Source organism: Triticum dicoccoides, chromosome 3B, assembly GCF_002162155.2.
Source record: "Triticum dicoccoides isolate Atlit2015 ecotype Zavitan chromosome 3B, WEW_v2.0, whole genome shotgun sequence".
Taxonomy (NCBI): domain Eukaryota; kingdom Viridiplantae; phylum Streptophyta; class Magnoliopsida; order Poales; family Poaceae; genus Triticum; species Triticum dicoccoides.
This window is the reverse complement of record NC_041385.1, coordinates 393,355,252-393,370,084: the sequence shown is the minus strand read 5'-3', so window position 1 is coordinate 393,370,084 and position 14,833 is coordinate 393,355,252. Positions and strand designations below refer to the sequence as shown.

The following is a 14,833-nucleotide window of genomic DNA, read 5'->3' as shown; positions in this document are numbered from 1 at the left end:
ACAACAAAATGTGATGAAAATGTAATCACAACAAATGTTGTATGATGGAACAAACGTTGCTTTGACAGCAAACTTGAAAAAAAATCATTTGTTTCTCCGTCATCTAGTCCTTTTGCATTACTAGGCTGAAAATATTGATGGGCTGGAAGAGGCCTTGGCCCGAACAATGTTGGACAAATTAATTCCTGGGTTGCAAAAAGGCCTTGCCCCAAATGGTATTATGTTGAAAAAATGACTGGAAAAAAGGCCGAGCCCGGATAGAAAAGGCCCAGCCATATAGCAGAAAAAATCAGTCCAAAAAAACATAAAAGGCCGAATTACTGGACTCGGCCCATCTAAAACACCGAATTGGACCCGGCTGAATCTTATCAACGACCTTTTCAATTGGTCGCAATTTTGCCACGTCGGATCCGACGTGGCCTGGGCAGACAGCTAGTGACCAAAACAGAAGGTCGTAGAATCCATGACCTTTTGTTTTGGTTGTTGCCTCGTTAATTTCAGTTTACGACTGCCAGCTTTTGACCATCTGTTTTTGGTCACAAAAAGGTCACAAATGAAAAACAATGACCTTTCAGCGACAAATAGTGATGGTCGCAAGTTGACGTATTTCTTGTAGTGTATGCAATAATTTATTTATGTTATCCGGGACAAAAATACTTAACAGACTTTTGTGCCATGCCTAATTGCAGGTGTATGGGACATTTGTACAATCCACATATGAAGATAAGGGAAAAAAAGAAGTTTAGGTGTTGTTAAAAAAAGTGCTCTCACATCACTTTTGGACCAAGAGAAGATAGAGTCCAAGTCTCCCATGTTCTGGACTCAGATTCTGACTGCACAAACATACCTGACTCAAAATGCCGAGATCTCTTTCATCCGGACTCCGAATTGGGTAATTCTTTTTCTATTGGAAAGCAGATTTTGTGCTCTTTCCAACCCAATTGGATTCACCTTCAAATTCGCTTGAAGTATTGAGATATTGACAAAACAATCTGATGTTACAGCAGAATCCAAGTCAAATTACAAGTCCAAAGGTGTTGCATCACCTCCACTTGGGCCCATGGGCCTTGTATGACTTAGGGCTAGTTTTAGACAAGGTTGGAAAAAGCAGTAGGCGTAAGCAAGGCGGTTGGCCTTCGCCTAGTGCCTAGGCGGTGCCTAAGAGCCCTAGGCGCGACCTAGGTGGTAACTTAGTTTTTACTCGTAGTGCATTTGTGATTATTATATGGGTGTTGATATTAGTTTAGCGCATATAAAGAAGTGAATTACCGTCTACTACCATTGAAATATAACCCGTTTGGCATACTAGTGTAGTATGTGGCATGATTTCTTACTTGCGTAGGCAATTCCTTGCTTACCCTGCCTAGACCTCCATTTATGCCCTAAGTCTCGCCGACCTAGACCTCCATTTATGCCCTAAGCCCTTTCTTACCCTGCCTAGACCTCCATTTACCCTGCCTAGACCTTGCATGCTGAGGTTCTAGATGAGGCAGAGCGCGGTGAACGGCTCGCCGACCTAGGCCTTAGTGAGGAGGGAGGAGACGGAAGCTGCGTCATCATGGAAGAAGAGGAAGGGGTCCTCGAGCTGGTAAACATCACGGAGTTCTCCGTGCGCACCTTCTGTGGTGGTTTGTTGAAGTTGGTGTTGAGCTGATCTGAGTAGGGTTTGTGAGACAGCTCTCCGGCAAACCGCGACGCGTTCTAACATGTGTTTTTAGTAAAGTTTTGATCTATAAATAGATCTGTTGCGTCAATTGTAAACTTATGTAAATACAGGTGTGCCGAAGCACACCTAGTTTGGTGCATGATCATGGCTTCACAGGAAAGCGCATGCTCATCCACAACATTTTCTTCTTCTTTTAATTTTGACGAAAAGGCTACACAGCAAGCTTTCATTGAATAGCAGAGAGGCAACTCGGGCGGCGGCGAGATCTACTCCGCCAGGTCCCTCTCACACCTTCTCTTCCCCCTCGTCGCCGCCCTATGGACTCGACCGGGCTAAGCCCGTGCAGATCCGGCGGCGGCGGGGTCCCTGGTACCCTGGCGTGGCTTGTCCTCGGGCAGGAGGCTCGAGCGATGGGTGGACGGCCCGGCGCTCCTCGGCCCGCGTCGCTAGGCCCGGTGGTGGTGGGAGGACGGCGATGATAGCGGTTGTGCGCCCATGTCACTGCAGCCCTCTTCTTCAGGGATGGGATCCTGCCCAGATCCATGGAGGAGGCGTGGTGGCCGCGGCACGGGCGCACGCACGCAGATGGCGGCCAATCCGGCAGCAGGATCACCCATGATGGTGGCGGCGGCTACCTCCGGTGGTCGGGTGTCCTTCACATTGATCTTGTCGGGTGGGCGGCTTGGCGGCGCCTCCGGTCAGATCCAATCTGGCCGGTGCAGCCGGCGGTCTCCTCCGTCGGAGGTGGTCGGCCTGAGGCTGGATGGTCAGATCTCGAGATCCGCCATCTATTTCCAGCTGCGAGTCAGGATGACATAGTTGTCGGTGAAAACCGAGCCGATGGCAAGCGATGGCGGCGTTATGCGTCGTTACCTTGATGAAGGCATCGCCGTGCAACGACTGTCGACCCACTCATGCTGCTCCAGGGGAAACCTTAGGATCTGGTCTTCCAGATCGTACGATGGCGGTACTGCGGCATCGTTTCTCTCTTGGGAGCATTGTTTGTGGAGCAGCGCTAGAAGACAAGAGGCAGGAGGTGGAGCGGCTTCGTCTTGCACGGAGCTTCGGTGGAGATGTCAAGTCATGCCTGACCGACAGGTGCTACGCTGTGTCATGCCTGGTCAGCAGGTGCTACGCACGACAGATCTTCCAGAATCTTCGCGCTTGGACGGACGAGCGCGAGGAGGTGGCGCCGTGGTGGCGTCGACGGATGGACAGATGGACGGGCTGACAAGGATGATGCGGATCTCTCTCCTGAAGATGGGTCAGCGGTCTGATGATGACGGCGGCGTCTAAAACGTGTGCATGTGTGGTGTACACTTTAGGTCTGATGTACTGGTTGTTCGTTCCAATACGTTACGTGGATGGATCGACGATGACACCGGTTTAGATTTGGGGAGTAAAAGCACTCCACATAATTGAGTTTTATAGGTGTGAGTGATGGCTTCGTGTGGTTTGATGGCCACATGCATCGCTTGATGCAGAAGCCGAGGGTTTAAACCTCCTTTTCCAAAAAGGAAAAAACAGAGGGGCGACGAGATCAGGGTTCAGAGGCTGAACGGACCCATAAGTTTTCACCTGATGGCCGATGCATCACACGAACAGAGTGGTCTACAACAGTATGACTGTTTCAGAAGTGTAACCAAATGTACAATCTCCTTGGCTACAACCAAATTTCTCTCCAACAATAAAGCAAAAAGGAAGGAATTAGACTGAAGGCTGTTACCTGCATCTACAACATTGGGTTACCAGCAGTTGAGCGGCCATGAAGTTGGGCCCAGAACTGGAAATATCACCTTTAGCATGCATCTATTCTACTGTACCACGCTGGCAACGAGTTAATAGTAGGAATATTCATTCACTAGAGCTACACATGACGGTAGGTAGCTAGAGTACTGTACGTTGCTATGCTTATTAAGTAGTACTTATTACTAGTGTGGATTGATCAACTCCTGCACTTTCTTATACAACTCAATCGGAGGGACACCCATCGCGCACGCAACCTCCACCATCTGGCTTGGGCTCAGACTGAAGAAAGATTCAATCAGATCACCATCCACGAAGTTCCGGGCTGAACTGGTCCTCCTGGCGTTACAGAATGACCGCCATTCTGCATGGCTAAGGTTACCAACACCCTTGACGAAATTCACAAGGACGGACTGCAGCTTCTCTAGGAACGCATATAGGTCATATGGAAGGGAGGCAATCACACCGATGGCGCCATTGACCGTGCCAAAGATGACTGAAGGAAACTGGCCTGTCCCCGAATCTGCGTGGTGCATAACCAGAGAACCGTGATGCAACCTATTCACCACGTCCCCCAGATGGTACTCCCCAACGGGCTCAAGGAACCCATATGGGGACTTGCACACGGTAAATAGGTTACAGCAATTGTCTGCACCAATATAAATATCATCATCCAGCATCTCAACTGCAGTAATCCAGTTTGTGTTTAAATCCCTAGCCACCTCTTCAATCGTGCCTTCTTCGTGCTGCCCAATAAGAAAACAGCAGTAACCAGTGTGATGCAGAAACGTCGGCGAACTTATTTTAGGATTCAGAGGAATTGCAGTGATCCTTAAACAAGTATCAAATGAAAAGTGTGGCTATACCTTGTATATCAGCAACGATAATGATCTCATCAAGTCTCCAACCAAGATGAAATCACCACGTGTTTGAGTATACAAAGATAATACGTGGCCATCATGGGCACACTCAAATTGTAGTACATGTGACATATCATTTCGCTGCACCCACTTGTACAATCTGATCTTCTGATTAATAGCAGCCAATAATTTCCCATTGAATGATTTAAGCGAATAGACAGCTCCTTTGGTTTCCTTCGCTTTGATTAGTTGTAACTTCCCTTCTTTAACTAAAAAAACCAGGATCCGCCCCTATGTCAGGTTGCATTGGTACCAAAACAGAGAAGTTAAGTGCAGGAGAAAATGTTGGATCAATATAGGCATAAAAAACAGTTCTAATGCTCAATGTAATTTTCTGTATTCTGCAAAACTACTCACCATTGGTTGACTACATGCACCTCCGTGTAACAAGAATTACAAACAAAGGAAAAGGAAACGCAGTATCTGTGGTTCATATTGCACAGCACCGATACTTGACAAGTGACTAGATACAAGTCATAAGAACCTAAAACTTCTACCAGAGAAGAAAAGGTAATCCACGTTGCTGAAGTTTGACATGATTCATTCCATGCAGTCAATAATAGGTACTCCCTCCGTCCTATAATATACTCTTATATTATGGGACGGAGGGAGTATGTTACTTGCTTGTCACAAGAATATGTAATAAAGAAGCAAAGAAGGAAGCCATTACTAGTTTCATCAGATGAATTCATGAGACAGTAATTCCGGATAAGGCAGTCAAAATTTACAAAGAGCATGATGTTCATTAGGCGTCAACCTGATAAAACCTTACCTTTGTGGGTTCATCTTCCATGGGCAAAACATATGCTGTTCCCACACAATAGTAGAAATTATCATCATCAGAAAATGAACAACTGATGATTGAGCAACCACATTCAAAAGCATCAAGACTATGTGTTGATAAAATCCCAAAAGTCTGATGGTCTAATAGACGAACAAAATGTGTCTCGCTCACTCCATGCATGTACTTGTTCTTGAAACTGCAGAGTGCAAGTGTTTGAGATTGTTCCTGGTGACAGATGCGGCGTGCATGCTCATTCAAGGGGATTGTGTGGATATGACGCTTTCTGGAGTAGTTAATTGCACCAATTGAAAGTTCAGCTTCTTTAGCTATCGCAATGCTGTGACAACAAGAAATAGCTTAATGCAAATCCAAGGAACTATTTTATCCAAAGAGATAAAAACAATAGGTACACACGTGCACAACATGAGGGAGGGAGGGACCTTTCTGGAAAAATAACTGTATTAAAAGGGCACACGTGGTTCATTTCTTTCAAGTTGACATAACTATAGAGTAACTTCTTGTCACTGCTGCATATGATAGTTGGCCTATCTGATGCAGCCAACACATGAGTTTTATCATGAGATAAGAATTTACAGAGGCTGATTGGTTGTGTCCCCAAGGAGACCCTGCTTCTATCTGATAGTTCACATGTACTTATGTTCAACACAAAACTAAAGAGGTGACCATCTCCAAGAGCACAGAACAAGTACGACACCTGAAAAGAAGACCAAGGAAGATATTACTGTCGGTGGTCCAATTTTCTTTCACGGAAAAGCAACATGAAGAGCATACCTCTTCAATAGTACACAGCAGAACAGAACGATGAACAACTTCACCCAAATTCTCCTTCCTGATTAGTTCAATGCCAGGGAGTGAAAATATCCTCACACTTGTATCTGTCCACATCCCAACAGCTGCAAGGGAGCTATATTGTAGATTCTCACCGATTGGGTTTATGTCAAGACAAGAAATCGCATGCTCAAGCTCTACATGCTTCACTTCCACCAACTTAGAGTTGGTAATTTCTAGGTAGATGAGATGGAAACCACCAGTTGCCAACAAAACCTGCAAGATGGCAACAATGTGTATCAAAAACTGCTACAATACCAAGGTATAAGCAATTAAAATGTTGAGGACATGCATATCATCTGAAACGTCTGAGTTTGTAGATAACACAAGTCTTATTTCATTCAGGAACTTCTACTTTATTCTGACATTGTAGCACGTACTACAATCCTAGCCATGCAAAACCCAGTCATCCACCCACCCACATACACCAATGCCTGCCCCCTGCGCCTGAACTCACACGCACATTTCAGAAGTGGAACAAAGTGCGACGATTTTTTCACGACTAGCTGCAGCATTTTTCGAGCAAGGGCATGTGTAGCACCCTAGGCTTGGGAGCAACATGATTGTGCATCAGCATTGTTAGATTTTAAGTAGGTGCTATGTACCATGCATTGCTAGATCTGAAGTAGATCCCCCAACTGATAGTAATCAGAATGTCATTACTGTAATAAGCCAACTCAATCAGGAGAGCTTCCAGGTAAACCAACAAAAAACCATTTATGTCAAGCTGTACCAAGTAATGAATAATTTATGACAATTATAATATACTCCCTCTGTTCACAAACATAAGATAACAACAACAAAGCGTTTAGTCCTAAACAAGTTGGGGTAGGCTAGAGGTGAAACCCATAAGATCTCCCGATGTTAGAGTACGTAATGGGCCTAATGGGCCCATTAGTCTTAGGGTTAATTAGGGATAAGGGTCGCTTGCTTAGGGGTCAAGTAAGCCTTGTTGGGAGTCAAGTAAACCTCTCTATATAAAGAGAGAAGATGTATCAATCTAATCAAGTAAGAATTAAGAAGGAAATCCCTTCCCTCTTGCCCGGCCGTGGGCAAAAGGCCCCCGGCCGGCCCTCTCGCACCCTCCTAGCCGCCGCTGTGGCTGCCGTGGCAGCCGCCGCACCAGGCGGCCTTCGCCGCGCTCGCCGGGCCACTGCAGCAGCCGCTGCAGCTGCCATCCATCGCCACCACCGCCCAGCCCTGGCTACAGTGGCAGCCGCCGCGCCCGGCGCTCCGCCGCAGCAGCCGCTGCAGCTACAGCAGCCACCGTCGGTCAGCTCCGGTCCCGCATCGACCGCACCGGCGGGAGTCCCGCTTCACCAAGTCCAGTCGCCGTCACCGTTTCCGTCTTGGATCGCTACCCGCCATGTGCCGGCGGCGGTGAGGCTGCAGGCTGCTGCGCGCGGCCTCCTAGCGCGTCGGCGTATGCGGGAGATACGTGGTCTGCAGCTGCCGCTCCTCCAAGTTGCCCATCGCTGCGCAAAGGACCTCGATCTCATCCACTGCGTCGGGGATCTTGGGCATGCGGTTTCCCCCACGGGCGGCGGGCATGCTGTTTTCCCCGCGGGCAGCGACCTCAAAGTCTGCGACATAGGCGGTTGGGGGGGCGCACCCCTCCTCGTCATTCTCCATCGTAAGCCCTCCACTCTTTCCTGTGCGGTGCAAACCAACAGTCGTCCGGCAGGGAGAAGGCATGGTGTCACCGATAGCAGCGCACCGCGTAGCACCACTGCATTCCGCCACCGGCCGCCGCGACGGCGCCTCTGCTGGTCACTCTTGCGACCACTTCCAGGTGGTCATACACATGCACTCCTTTTGTCCAGGTGGTGTCCATGGGATCCAGGTGGCTGTACACGTGCACGTCCGACGTATGGTGTCCACTTTTTGTTAACGGGTCCAAAATAAAACGTCCCAGTCCATTTCAGGTTGAGAATAATAAAACAAGTCGAGATGTAAAAGGCTTGTTTTTAGGTGTTAGGTTTGTGATGCGTCGAGTCATGGTTATAAGTTGGTTAGGCTGCAGCTCGAGGACAAGCTGCATGTCCAGGTGGGGTGTAGTGTTAGAGTACGTAATGGGCCTAATGGGCCCATTAGTCTTAGGGTTAATTAGAGATAAGGGTCGCTTGCTTAGGGGTCAAGTAAGCCTTGCTTGGGAGTCAAGTAAACCTCTCTATATAAAGAGAGGAGATGTATCAATCTAATCAAGCAAGAATTAAGAAGGAAATCCCTTCCCTCTTGCCCGGCCGTGGGCAAAAGGCCCCCAGCCAGCCCTCTCGCACCCTCCTTCTAGCAGCGCCATAACACCCGACCAACTCATGGTTCTGGCACATGGATAGCAGCTTCCACGCACCCCTGTCCATGGCTAGTTCTTTGGTAATACTCCAGTCCTTCAGATCTCTCTTTACGGACTCCTCCCATGTCAAGTTCGGTGTACCCCGGCCTCTTTTGACATTATCAGCACGCTTTAGCCGTCCGCTATGCACTGAAGCTTCTGGATCCTTTTCTAAAAAAACTGAAGCTTCTGGAGGCCTGTACTGAATATGCCCAAACCATCTCAGAGGATGTTGGACCAGCTTCTCTTCAATTGGTGCTACCCCAACTCTATCTCGTATATCATCATTCCGGACTCGGTCCTTCCTTGTGTGGCCACACATCTATCTCAACATGCACATTTCCACCGCACCTAACTATTGCACATGTCGCCTTTTAGTCGGCAAACACTCAGCGCCATACAACATTGCGGGTCGAACCGTCGTCCTATAAAACTTGCCTTTTAGCTTTTGTGGCACTCTCTTATCATACAGAATGCTAGAAGCTTGGCGCCACTTCATCCATCCGGCTTTGATTCGATGGTTCACATCTTCATCGATATCCCCATCCTTCTGCAGCATTGACTCCAAATATCGAAAGGTGTCCTTCTAAGGCACCACCTGCCCATCAAGGCTAACCTCCTCCTCCTCGTGCCTAGCAGTACTGAAACTGCACCTCATGTACTCGGTGTAGTTCTACTATAAGTCTAAAACTTTTCGATTCCAAGGTTTGTCTCCAAAGCTCTAACTTCCTATTGACCCTCGTCCGACTATCATTGACTAGCACCACATCATCAGCAAAGAGCATACACCATGGGATATCTCCTTGTATATCCCTTGTGACCTCATCCATCACCAAAGCAAAAAAGATAAGGGCTCAAAGCTGACCCCTGGTGCAGTCCTATTTTAATTGGGAAGTCATAGACATAAGATGTTTTGGATATTTCAATATAAACTACATAGTGACTGAAATGAGCGAACAAACACACTAAAACATGTCTATATACATCCAATTAACAAGAACGTTAGAACATCTTGTATTTGTGAACGAATGGAGTACTTCATAACTGTCGTTGCAGTGATAGACATAACATTTCGTAAATTAACTTAGTATAAAGAAATAACTTTTTTTTAAATACGTTCTGATCAGCTTCCACCCAGCTTGTGACTGACTATCATGCTCACTGAGCCACATATAAATTTAGATACTGAAACCGGCTTGTTTCCCTACGGTAATCGGTTTGGCATCAGTATCCTGAGTTTCTGCGAACATTGTGAATGAATTAGTTTAAAAATAGAAGTACATGAAACTAAAGTAATGTTATGTGGATACTGGATATACAGTTTGCAATCTCACGTCATACGTCACAATAGTTAGCAATAATATGCAGACTTCAAAACAGAGATGTTAATAATTAGAGTACTATCACAAAGATGTATAAATTGGAAAATATTATCCGATGTGAGGATGCATGTGTAGCTTAGAGCCACATTTTGAGTGGCAAGGTGGATGTATTTTCCAACTCAATGATCATCGCGATAGTACCAAGAAATATCACCCAAAGAGATGCCAACCTGGCACGCATTAGCTGCTGCAACATTGACTGGAAATCCTGTTGGTGCAAACCATTGATCCAGTAAATCTCGAGAAGTAGAGCTGACTAATCTGACAGATTGCGCAGTAACCTACCATCAAGATTACATGTTTTAACAAGTGTGGGAAGAAAACCACAGAAATGGCTAAAACTAAAAGCAAGTATCCAAATGTAGACAAAGAAAAATACAGATGAGTAAAAAGGGGAGAACCTGTATAAGCTGATTGTGGATGGCACTTTCGCAGACCAGAGTCTGTGTTTCTGAATTAAATCCTTCTATAGGTGTTTCTACCAATTTGTTTTCCTTATTGATTGCCAAGAAGCGTGTCTCGTTTATAAAGGTCACAACCAAGAATATGTCATATGGATCGTTCGATGAACATTTTAAAGACCATAGTCCTTTCATGCCATGGAGTTGTAATGAAGCCTGGTTACACATGAAGATACATCTTAAGATTTCAATAGTGTATCTCAGAGTTCAAGACAGCATGGATGAAGTATAAAAGGAAAATTTCAGACCTGGTCAGTAATTACTATTTCATTACGAATTATCCGAATTGAACCATCCTTGTGTGCACCCGAACAAGTAATCACCTGACCTTGTCCTCGCCTTTCAAAATCAACCACACACAAGTCTACAATTGGTCCAGTGTTTATATATTGTTCGAGAATTTCAACAAATGAACCTCTAGCATCAGCTTGAGTATTCAATTTTAGAAGCTGTTAAGAACAATAGCTTGTTTAGGCACAAACTTATAATGCCACTAGAAATAAAGGTTGGAATGGAAAAAACTCCAGAATATTCACATGGTTGGAACAGCAAAGTCAAACATGAAGATGCAGTCATACAGTCTGTCTGTCCCCGCGTGTATGGGCACATGCACATGTTTTGGGAGTTTATTTAGAGGTAACAGTACAGCAAATCATGAATGACACCCACTATGACACAATGTCAGATCTATAAGAGTAATACACTAGGAAGAGTAAATAACAACTGCAATTCAAGCTGATGTCACCTACCTGTGAGTCCCCAAATCGTGAACCAACATAAAAGAAACCACTGCCAACATATGATATTGTTGAGGCAATTGACGTCTCCCCAATGAAGTGACTTTTTAAACCAGTCACTCTAGATGCCACCATAGCATAGACAAAGGAAATTTAAGAGGCGATTAATTTAGTACTGGAGTCTAGAAGCCAGTTTAAATGCAATAGATGGATACCTTCCCGATTCATGGGTAATTGTAAGCAAATGCAGAGCACCAGTGTTGTCTCCATATAAATAGCGAGAACCGCACTGGTCAACCCGCCTAACAGCTCTAATGATGGACTGCACAAGAAATGATGTAGCAATTATAAACCGTTACCAGAATGAAAATGTTATACACAAATAATAGTTCATGCCAAAACAGAAGAGCACTACTGCCAGAGTCTTACTTGCTTTATTGATAGAGATTTAGTAGTTTCGGAACTGCAGTAAACTATTGTGTCCTCACCAACTATTATGACACCACCCAGTGGTACAGGTATTAACAGACGAGCACTGTGGTCTAAATTGTTCTGAGACCAAGAACCTTCGACTTTTTGTCCTCCAACTCAATTTCGTATGTCTTAACATGTCTGGCATCTTTGTTGTCCTGCAGTGTAATATGGAAATAAGAATCATTTGATGACTATCATGGCTGAATTACAACAACAAAATGCAAATCAAGAAAATCAAAAAGGGAGACGTAGCATTAGAAAAACTGAAGGCATGTGTTTTTTATGTTACATAGAAACCATTACTTTACAGCAGTCGAAAATTTTCATGTGGTAAAGATAGGGATCAATCAACAAAACATACTGTGTACAACTACTTTAACAAGAGCATAAAGTAACATAGTTATATGTTTGCATACTAGGAGTCAACTGGATGGAGTCCACTGTGAATATAGGACATAATACATTCTTGTGCAAAAGTGAAAAAGGAGTATACCTGGTAAAGAACCACTACTGTAGGGTTTTCACAACGATAAAGAAACTTGATGTCCAACACTACAAGTTCTTCAAGCCTGACACATCCAGAACGAAAAGCTGATAAGGTGTACAATAACATGCTTACCTAGTTATAGGCAAAATAACAGTTTTAACAATTCTCTACTAAACTTAAAAAATCATCATAACCTTAAAGAAACATAAAACCGAAAAAGGCTAACTCTTCTATAAGGTACTAATGCCATAAACTGGCATGGTGGCACAGTGATCCAGCAATCCTTAATCAATCATTTCAAAATACCTATCATACTATAGCCTATAGCGTACCAACTTTCCGGAGTAAAAACGAAACAGGAAGGTAATATATACATGATGTGGCCCGTCTAAGAAAAACAGTTTTATAGGAGCTGGTTGGGTTGCTCGAATTGGATGGTATAAAAAGAATGTGTTAGTTTCGTTTGGTAGCATAACATGATGAGTGGTGGTCGTACTGTCATAGAATCATATGACAGTTCACTACTTCATCCACATTCCAGGTAATGTATATGATCTATCCATTTCTAACTGTAAGTGAATTGGTAACTATGTACAACTACAGTACCTGATGTTCAATGCTTGTATAACCTGGCAACAGCCAACAAACTCATTTATTTCTTTTTTCACAATGTAGCTTTTCTTTTATCTTTCCTTGAGCTAGGATCTGAAGCCAGGCGAAGCACTTCAGTCTATGGTCTACCAAGTCTACACTACCAAGAACACATCCTGGTGGTACATTTCTCCATTTATCAAAGTTTGATACAGTAATTTGTTTCTTCAGCGACTTGAACTATAGAACAGCCTCGAGGAACAACACTGAAAAACTCAACAAAACAAAAAGTGTATAGATAACTTACCTTAAATAAGCCATCATATAGGTGAAGACCAATCAGTCGATAGTGATGATCAATAATTCCAATCCACATTTTAAGTAATACAATTAAATCATGAATTCTGGCATAATAGGGGTATCTTAGAGATTATTTCACAGAGAACATCACTGTACTAGGGTTTCTCAGCAAAAAGTGTTCAACCAGTTAGTTAACAAGAACTACATTCTGTACAGGACTCGTAATAGAAAATAATGTTTCCGATTAGTAAAACACCTCATATCTCTGTACATGTACAAGTCGAGAGAATCACATTACCTGTCCATTGTCAGTAGGGCGCCCCAAAAATTCAGAAGCATCTCCCTCAGATCTGCATATTCAAACTGTTTAGTTCCTGATTGACAGAAAACTGAGAAAAAGATTTCACCAACTTGCAAGATGATATTGCTGTAACAGCAAGTGGCAACATATATCGAGATGGACAACTTCATAAGACAAACAACTAACATAGAAAAACATTTCCCAGGTTCACCAGAAGGTCCTGAAAACTAAGAAGAAACTTTGGATGCCATATATCTGTAAGGTGTGAAATATATAACTCCTGCTAAGCTAAGTATGGTTAGGGGCTTAGGGGAAGGATATATTTTTAAACTAGTTTCAGTTGAGTTCTATGAAAAGCTAAAGAGAGTGGTTCGGCTGGATTGACCTTCAGGTCATGCCTGTTATATAAGTTTCTTAGAATACCTAACCAACAACTCCAGGATCTGAAATATAGCATGCTAGTATATACATATTACACTAATCTACAAATGAATGGACTTAAGATAAGCACCAACTTTGATAATTGCTTTCTATGTTCAGAATGTGATGAATGAAGAAGGCCTAAACTTTGTAAGAAGTTCTGACTTTCTTCCATCCCACTGAAGAACACAATATCTATATCTTTCCATACCAATGAAAAGAAAATCTTGAGTTTCACTCTGGGAATGAAAAAGAGACGAGCTTAAGATTATAAAACACAAATACTTCCTTAAGATAAGAAGCAACTTTCAACCAGAGAAACAGAAAATAAACTCACACGAGAACGGTAGAGCTCAAGTGTTGCAACTGTTCCATACAAAGGTACGTCAAGCATAAGCTGGCAACCAGAGAAAATATCTTTTAGTTACAGAATCTCAAGTAGTTCACAAATAAGAAAATTATTAGATCAAAGCATGTCAATGTAATTTATTTGAAAAAAAATAGCCACCAAATACTCCCTCCATTCCACAATGTAGTGCCTATAGATTTTTGTGGAAGTCAAACTTTGCTAACTTTGACCAAATGTATAGAGGAAACAGTCTAAATCTACAATACCAACCATGTACATTTTGAAAATATAACTCATGATATATCCAATGATGTGCATTTGGTATTATACATGTACCTACTTTTCTCTATAAATATGGTCAAAGTTTGTAATGTTTGACTTTTGCAAAAATCTATAGGCACTACATTATGGAACGGAGGGAGTAACTCTTAATAGCACATATGATGCAACAGAAGAAATTGACATATTCCATGGAGGCAAATGTCTCTGACCTGAAGGCCATGAGGAGTAAGCATATAAATCTCGATATGGTTACATTTCCTGAAAGTTTGTTGTGCAGGCAGGCGTCAGCAAATATTTAAATAAAACCTGACAGTTTACTTTGTTTCTGTTTGAAGGGCGGCAAATCCACTAATAAAGTAGTAAAATATAAGCAAACAAGGTACTGCTAACACACAGATTTACATATATCACCTTAGCATTAACGATAATGTAACCTTCTTGAGAGACATTACAATTTACAGCATCACTATTACAATTACAACATCAATATTACAACCACAAGTAGCTTTGTTGCAATGTAGACATCAATCGCCTTTCCTTTTTTCCTTTTTTGAAGGACGCTAAATCCACTAATCAAGTAAAAGATAACAAGGTACTGCTTTTGTTTTGCAAAAGAAAGAAGGTACTGTTAACACACAGATTTACGTATATCACCTTAGCATTCACGATATTGTAACCTTCTTCAGAGGCATTACAACTTACAGCATCACTATTACAACCATAAGTAGCTTGTTGGTTTGCAGACATCAATC

General features: G+C 43.4%; 1 pseudogene; it reads right to left on the bottom strand.

Moving 5' to 3' along the window:
* Nucleotides 1-3,456: 3,456 nt before the first annotated feature.
* Nucleotides 3,457-14,833, bottom strand: part of LOC119276169 — a 12,384-nt pseudogene continuing 1,007 nt past the window's right edge.